Genomic DNA, 8,596 nt, shown 5'->3' on the forward strand with positions numbered 1-8,596 from the left:
GCTGCGCCCTTTATTGACTTGTACTCGTTGGTACTTAAACTTGTTCTGCATCCTGCAGGTAACTGGATAAACCTGCTGATGAAACAGAAAGATTTGGATTGACTTTGAATGTGTTTGTGTTCAAGGAAGAGACAGTGACAGACAGCTGTTTCCCACTTTGCTAGTTGAATGGAGTCTGTCAGATCTTCATGTACTCTGCAGATTATTTCTGTTTGATACAGAGTTTCAGACCCTGTCTCTTAATCTTTTTTTTTATATTTATTTTTTTTTATCAAGAGTCTTCTCTGCTGAACAATCCAAGCTGAAAACCATACAGGCCACACTGCCTGGATTTTATGGAGCAATGCACAGTGCAGGTAGGGTTGGGTAGTTGGTCATGGTACCCAGTGCCGCTGCTGCCAGGTTTTCAGACTGATGCAGATTCAGCCTTGTGTCACCATCAGCTGTATCAGCTTCTCTTCAGTAATTATGGCAAACAAGGGTAGAAAGGGCTAATATGACTTAAATGATATTACCTGGCAGCTCAGAAGTACAAGTAGTTACCAGACTCACAAGAAGAGCAGTCCATGCCTTTATTTACCCTTTCTCTCAAGACCTTAACAAAGCTGGTGCTTGGCAATGCTAGATAATACAGCGTGAGTTACGGGGGTTTTAAAGTCAGAATAAGTCACTTCCCTTCTTGAAGAAATGAAGAAGTCAATGGCATGATCCAAAATATGGAATTTAATCCAGCGATCTCTGCCTCAAGTACTCCAGAGGTTAGGAAGCAGATGAGCTACTGAAGTAGCAGGGAGGATGCTGAGAGCATTAGGTGGTCAAAGGGAATCACAGGGAGTCAGAAAACCAAAAAAGTTGGTCTTGCCCCTCATGCCCTGGTCCTGTGGCCTGGCACCTACAATGCCTACAGCAGTGTGGGGTGGGTGTGAATGCCCTCCACCGGATAGAATTGCACCAGCTTCACAACTGGGCTGTGTGAGCTATAGCCTTGGACTTCTCAGGTAAAAATGCTGGCATTTTGGCCTAAAGCTGCACCAAACCAAAAGAAGAAATTTGCTGTGGAGTAGAAATGGAAAACCCATTACCACCCAGTTTTAGTCATGAGTCCCCCAAGTGCAGAAGCAGCTATATCAGTGCCTTTGAAGCATGCAAACTTATTTGTTGCTGCCACCATGCAAGCCCAGGCAGTCTCAAGTCTGTTACTTCTTTCTGTTCCTGCTTTTCTGGTTAAATGCACCTGGGAATATGTAATTGTCGTAAAACATTCATCATAAACAAACGGGATGGGCAAGCCAGCTGAGCTAATGCTGGGGAAATGAGTTAAAAAACCTTGAGATTGGTATAATTGGTAGTGTACTTGTTGTGAGCAGGATGAAAGATGCGTGTTTTATATGGAAGTATAAAGAAGGGACAGGCGCTATGTGGGCCTGGAGAGAGAAAGCATTCCATGTGTAACTGTGGCTTGGCAAAGGCTCGGGCACTGTTGTTAGAAACACAGAGAACAGATCGCTGGTGGAGCAGAGGAGTGATGTGATAAGAAATGTAAAGGCCTATGTTAAATCTCCTACAGAGATCTCTGATTTACATCAGTGCAAACAAGGGCAGAGACACGGCCTAAGTCAGAGCTGTAGGCATTGTTCAAATGTCTCCGTTGTTTTGTTTTTGTTTTGTTTCCTATATAGATAAAAGATAAAGAAAGCATATATTCTTTGTTAAATAATGCTTGGTGCTAAGGGACTTTCCAGGTCTGAAAGCTTGGGCTGAAGAAGTTAGCTTACATGTGGAATTGCAGCTGATCCAAGAGCACAGAAAATAAACAGTACATACACCTCCATCCCTTGAACTCTGCAAGCTAGTCTTGTGGTTATTGTTCCCCACGGTATTGCCTTATCTCTTGCCATGTTTACAGGATTCGCCTTGTCTGCTAGCCTGAGCCTCCCTGCCAATCACAAAGCATCGGAAAGTACACAGAGAGGTGGGTTAGTGTGCAACGCTGGGAGTGGTGGACGTTGTGGTGAGAGTGCCGAACGAAGCGGTGAGGAGACAACAGTTTTAAATGTCAGGGGGGCTGTGTGGTCATAAAACAGAAAGCCATTAAGCAGAAGGAGCATAGATACGGGAGAATCAGTGAGGTATCTGATACTTCGTGTTCCTACTTCTTTTTTTCAGCTATAGTCAACTGCAGCATGATTAGATTTAGCCCATTTCTTTGTCGTACCATTAGCAAGCAATAAAGCACAATGAATGTGTATGAAGGAAAATAGATCTTAGATCTAAAGTGCTCAATCATCTTTGCAAAGCTAGACCCTTCCAGTGCGGATAAGAGACTTCAACCACTCTATGCTTTTCTTTTCTTTCCTGGCTGGATGAGAGACAACTGTTCCTGCGGATGTTTACTCTTTGCACTGTGGTAGAGTTGCCCGCTGGTGGCAGCCTGTTGCAGCCTCTTGCCCAATCCTGGGCTGTTACGATTCCGTCACACCTATCTTGGTCCCAAATGGATAGATGTACATACAACATAGTAAACACATTTCTCAGCAATTAAGTATGCTGGCTAGGAAACAACCCCATGACAATATGACACGAACTTAAGTTGCCCGGGAGGCAGTCCAATTTTCTTCTTTGGCTGCTTGGCATTTTTGAATTGAATGGCAAGAAGTTTGTGTCATTGTTGCGTGTTACAGTAGTGTAACAATGAAGGGGCCACCAAATGGCTGGAAGTCAAGAAGCATACTGAGCCTAACCCTAGAAACTACAAAGCCAATTGATTCAAATGCATATTTGATAACCCTAAGATAATTCTAACAAGTTAAAACTGAGAAATGTCTGCTAAGATGGAAGTATATTCCTTTACATTTTAACAAAAGTGGAAAAAATACAACTTGCCAATATTTGCCCGCATACCTCTCTCCATGTTTTTGTTTTGTGTTTGTGTTTTGTTTCATGCTTCTAACAAAGAGCATTCTAAAAGTAGCCTGTGTCACTTCAGTATTGCTCTTGTACACCACGGCACTTTGATTTCTTTTGGATTACAACCTCTTGTGTTGTTTGGTAGTGTCCTTAAACACCTAGCTGTTGGACACAAAGCGATTAGTTGAAAATCTCCACTTCCCTGGGAAAAAAGTCCTTCAAAGGTTGCTTAAGTGCTTAAAACCATAGTCTATTGTAAAACCCAGAGGCAAATAAGCCAAAAACCTTTAATTTAAACTGAAAATTATGATTTTTCCTCAGCCTCATGATTCTTGGTGAGCCTGACTCATGAATTTTGAATGCTTAAGATTTGCAGTACCACGTGAGGTAGATATAACCACTGTAGGACAGGTCCAAACAGTCCCTTAAAAAATCATTTATTAGCTCTCCCTTCCTTTGTACTCCCTTTTGTTCGGTGCATTTAATTAATTAATTTTACATGTTCTTTTTGCCTTTTTTTTTTTTTAAATACTTGTGGATTCAGGGCGGCAATAAAAAACCCTTTTATTTTAAAATTGAAAGATGAAAACCAGCGTAATGAACTTGCCACTTCCTTAGAGTTCTGGTAACTTGGGTGTGATCTGATGGTACAGAATGATTCATGGGATAAAATTATAGACTTATGCAGGTGTGTACAAGAGCTTGGGTGGGGTGTAGGCAAACAGGGAATTTTATATGGCAATAAACATGGGCATGTGGTATAAAGAAACTGTACTGCCTTTAAAAAAACTTTATTTTATTTTAATTTCATAAGGACAAATTGAATGACCTTTCTGGTCAAAGATAAGGACACCCCTTTGCTCTTCTCCTGCCAGAGTCCCACAGAGATAGCACCGTACATTTTCAAGCAGGTGGAAACCTCATCTGATCCTTAGCACCACGCAAAAGCAATGGGCAGCTCTTACATAGATTTTCCTTAAGTGTGAAGTCTGTCTTTGTTGGAATTGGATAATGTGGCATTATTTAAGCTCAGGTAAGCTCTGTGCTTTCTTCTGAATAGAGCATTTTGGGGGCTTTCTGCCCGTGCAGTCTTACACCCTGTATTCTGTCTCATGACGGACAGGATAGGCCCCATCTATCTGGCTGCTAGATCAAGTGAAAAAGCTCTGCCGCTCCAAGCAGTGAGTTACTATCTCACACCTGATTGTAGTGCCAGATACAGTGAAGGTCAGAAGGCCAAAGGTTGAGAAATCTGGCTTGCAAAGCAAACAAATGTTTCTGTTTGCAGACAGAAATGCTGACTGTACATAGAGCCACAGGAACTTCCAAACCACAAGAATTGCCTCTCACTGCTTCCCTCTTCATCTTCTGTTCTTCCACCACCAACCTTTTTTTTCTTGCCACTGTTGGCCTGAGATTCTTCTTGCCTGAAGCCCCTGCTGTCTGAGACAGCCTACACACGTCTGCCTGAACACCTCTGCTGATTTCAGAGCTCATCAGAAGAAAGATTTAAAAAAAAAAAAAAAGAGGAGACTAACTTCGAAGCTGGTGTAAAGTCATGCAGCTCTGCTGAAATCAGGGGAGTTAGGCAAATGAGAATTTTCGAAATGTCAGGGACAGATATTTTGCTTTTTTTTTTTTTTCCTTCCCATGTAATTTCTCCCTCCCCCTGTGGTTTGTTATCATTCAGCTCTACAAGGCTTTGTTTAACTCTAGTAAAGGCCATAGGAGTTGGAATTAGATCCAATTTTGTTTACACAAGAGTGTGTGGCTAAGGCTGGGCCTTTGAAAGGGCATATTATACACTCCGAAGGTTTTGGAAGATGATCGTAACTATTGCTTGAGGGTCAGACCGTGCCAGGCTCGCTCTCCCCTTATAACGTCTTACTCCACAGACAAGTCTGATTTGCGTGGAGTAAAGGACACAGTTAGAGATAGCTGTCACTTTTCCTAGGGCAGCTCTAGGAGTGTGCTTTATGGGTTGTATGGGGCTCTGGCCCATGGACAGTTCTTACATAGGGACCACTATTCCCCTAAATGCCAACATCCCCCATATTGTGGCTAGAGCTGCGCGTTGGGTCTTGGGAGGTCGTGGGCTCCTTACCCAGGAGAGGACAGCGAATTGCTGCATTTTGTACAAGCTGAGTGCAGTTCTTGGGCTTTGGACAAAGCCAGCACAGGTGTCAGGGTGTTCATCTGTTGCAGCTGATGAGCTCTTCCTGATACCCGGACACCTTCTGCCAGGAGGAGAGATGGGGTGAGGACACAAGTGATGGGGTGAAGGACACAAGCTGTAGCATTTAGAAGTACAGATCTCTTGTCATCTCATTGCTAGCAGCTCAGCATAAACCCAGCCTATTCAAGAGAGCAGTAAAGCCCACCCCAGCCTGTCCAGAAAACAAAATCAGAATGCAGTACTTTCTCTGCGTAAATAGCTAGCAATTCCTGAGGAAATGGGTCCCAGATTTCCCTGTGAATTGGGGCCTTAAGTTCTGACATAGGGAGCTATTCATGGAGGAAATTCTAATTGAGTCAGGTTGTGCTTTTTCCACAAATTGTTTACCATCTGTCTGGGTCTTTACTGGATTCCTAAAGGGACCTGTGTTGCACCCAGGTGCTGTGGTGGTTAGACAGATTTAGGTGAGCACTCCTTGCATGCAGAAGTCAAATAGTAAAGAAAAAAAACATGTCCGTGGTCCATAAGAGGGACAGATCATATGGTCACCATCTGGGGCTCGGGGATGGCTCTGTGCACTGAAATAGCAATTGCTGTGCCTTGCTGTGTTTCCACAACAGAAACCAAAGATGGTGACATGGAGGAAATTAATGCCAACTGCCCACTCATTTCCTGATTATTTGTTATACATGCTCCGGTGGCTTTAAAACAAGAGACTGCAACATACAGAATCCAAAGTCTCATCTCTGACAGGTATGGATTGGAAGTGTGTGGAATTATGCTGGTGTAATCCAGGTTAAAAGGAAGAAACAGGCCCTGTACTCTATGCTGAAATTCTCTCATGAAACCTTTCCCAGAACTATCAAAGAATATTAAAGTTCTTTGGGAGCAGGGACTGTCTCATACTGTGTGTGAACAGTGTCCAACACAATGGGGCTTGCTCTTGGCAGAGACCTCTAGGAGCAAGAGCAATACATGTAATAACATCTAACTACACCTTCAAGACATAGTGTAGGGAAGTACATTGTGTTAACTCAGTTGAGTGCCTGCCTAACCTGTGATTTAGAGGTGCCCCTCCCTCAGCGTTCAAAGGAGGAAATGAAATCTTCCCCAGGGAAGAAGTATTCTGACCTTTCAGCGGCAGGGTCTGCGTGTATCAGCTCCAGAGGAGGAGCAGGAACTGGGACGCTTAGGATCAGTTCCCCACTTTGGCTACCTGGCCTTTGGCAAGTCACTTAATTACTCTGTTCTACAATTGCTCAATTGTCATAATTCTTCTTTTCTTTCCCATAGCAGGGTGGGGATGGACGGAAGGGAAGCAAATTCTTCCTATATTTATGATTACAGAGTGCTTTGAGGTGCTCTGGTGAAAGGGCAAAGGGACAGTAATAGATCACATTCAGCTCTGCTAGCTCGTTCCTAAGACCATTTATTTAGAGACTGAGGCTTGCTCACTGGCCTTAGTGGTAACTCCTTCAGGAAACAATTGCTTAAGGTAATATTTTCCAAAGCATCCAAGTAAGTCTCCCAAATCCCTTTGAAAGTAAAAGAGTCTCAGACATTACATTTCAAAAATACTCCTGAGCACCCACAACATTTGAAAACATGTGCACTAGTATTTCCCATGTGAAGAATCCAAAATTACAGAGCCAGCGACTGACCCAAGGAACTTACCGCATATATCAGTAAAATGCAGAAAATGCACGTCCCATAACTGACGTGTCACTAAGCAGAAAATATTTCCCTTTATTGTAAAGATCATATCAAAACCCTCAGCAGACTTGCCTGATTCACTACCCATGAAATCTTGGTCTTTTCCTTTGATCTTTCTTCAGATACTACTTCATGTAAAATAAGGCAGACTCCCTTGGCTTGCCTCCAGTGGGGAGAGACTAAGAGGGTTTCTGTGCTTCTTTAGGATAATGAGCCACTTGCAGGACCCCAGAGAGGTGTAATGCACTGTTTTTCTTCCCTCCATCCATTCCCGTAAAAGCCTGGATCCTGGTCTTTCCTCCGACACTGTGAGTGGTAGGACTGACAGAGATTTCTAATCTCCAAATTAAAATAAACTTCCAGCAAGGTCCGGTTCTAGTAAAGGAGCCGTACTATTGAGCTAGATAAGCGGTGGCTGAGGAGGTTTGTAGATGCTTAGGCGTTATCTGGTACCGAGGTACAAAGGGTTAACTTCTTTCTTCCTCTCTTAATTGCAGTCACTCCACAGGCTGCACGTGGACGTCTCAGGAATGGAAGAGGGAAAAGCGCAGAAACTGTCTGTGGGAAAAGTTGCATTCCATACCCTGAACCTCCACGATGCAAAGTTTTTTCTGTCTCCCTCTGAGTTATTTTGCTGTCTTGCTGTATATCTAACTCCCAAGGAAAAGACCTTGCTGACTCAGCCTGAATCCTTTTATGTTGAGTCACCCCCTTCTGCTTCCAAATTAAAAGGCCAATAATTGCCTGTGTACGAAGATTTAGACAATTGCTGCCTTATACCCTCAGCGTGAGCCACATGTGGAATTCCTCCTCCTGTACATGAAAAGATGAGCTTAAGTGAGATGGTAGTTGGAGACTAAGCTGTTGGATAAGCTGCTCTGCCCTCCCCAAGTGGAACCAGGGCTCTGGATATCCGGGTCTGCCAGAGCAAGATAAACCTTGCTGGGGTGCTGCATTCTGAAACAAAGGCCGCTCATGCCAGATCAGCTGCAGTTAACAGCAGGAATGCATCTAACATCAGGCACAGGACAACCCGGTCCTCTCCTCTGTGAGCTCTTTGTGTCTCACATCCTCTCCAACGGGTGCTTACCCCATTTGCCATTCTCAGCTCCAAGTGCCAGGGCTGCCCCCGCGCTGTGTTGTAGCCCCAAACAAATCTGCTCCCACTAGCAGCATCTGTGTCCTCCAGACATGGATGACTGAACAGTGCTTCCCCTTCCCAGGGCTCTGCCTGCCCTTCCCGTGGTCTCAAGCCTTCTGCTGTGATCGCTTCTTCCTGCCAAAGCTTGGTTCCCATTGCTTTTACTCTGGTCAGCCAAGATTTATTATTCTCAAGGGACATTAATGCAGAACGTGAACCCCTTCATACAGCCCCTTGACGTCTTTTTGCTGCTGCCTTGCACTGGGGCAGGTGATGCTGCCCTCTACAATATGAGGTGGGAGGAAGGAGGTGCTTAAGACAGTGAGCAAAGAAGAGTTCCCTTCAGAAAGTCAGGGTGCAGCAAGCACCAGCTGTTCCCAAAGAGACTGGGGGCTGGAGGGGATAATGGGGCTGGCTGGGCAGGGGCCTCGCCAGCCAGGGGCCCTCTCCCACAGCCCCAGGTGAGGCAAGCAGGGCAGGCCTGGGAGCAGCAGCAGGCTTCAACAAGGAGCCCAGATCATCAGGGACGTTTGTGGTGACAAGACAGCTCCAAGCCCAAGAGAGAAAGTCAATCCACAGGTCAGGATCAGGAACGGTAAGGGCAGCCAGGGTCAGGCACCATCCAACAACCAGGCAGGTCTGTAGTGAGGAGGTAGACC

At 44.7% G+C, this 8,596-nt stretch overlaps 1 long non-coding RNA gene across 1 annotated transcript; it reads left to right on the forward strand.

Annotated features, from left to right (window-relative positions):
* The first annotated feature begins 289 nt into the window (after positions 1–289).
* On the forward strand, positions 290–6,387 carry LOC308180854. The gene is made up of 3 exons (XR_013941214.1): positions 290–356; positions 1,907–1,972; positions 5,704–6,387. It is a non-coding gene; the product is annotated as an uncharacterized lncRNA (long non-coding RNA).
* The last annotated feature ends 2,209 nt before the right edge of the window (positions 6,388–8,596 follow it).

Source organism: Anser brachyrhynchus (genome assembly GCF_964034855.1).
Source record: "Anser brachyrhynchus genome assembly, chromosome: 20".
NCBI classification, from domain to species: Eukaryota; Metazoa; Chordata; class Aves; order Anseriformes; family Anatidae; genus Anser; species Anser brachyrhynchus.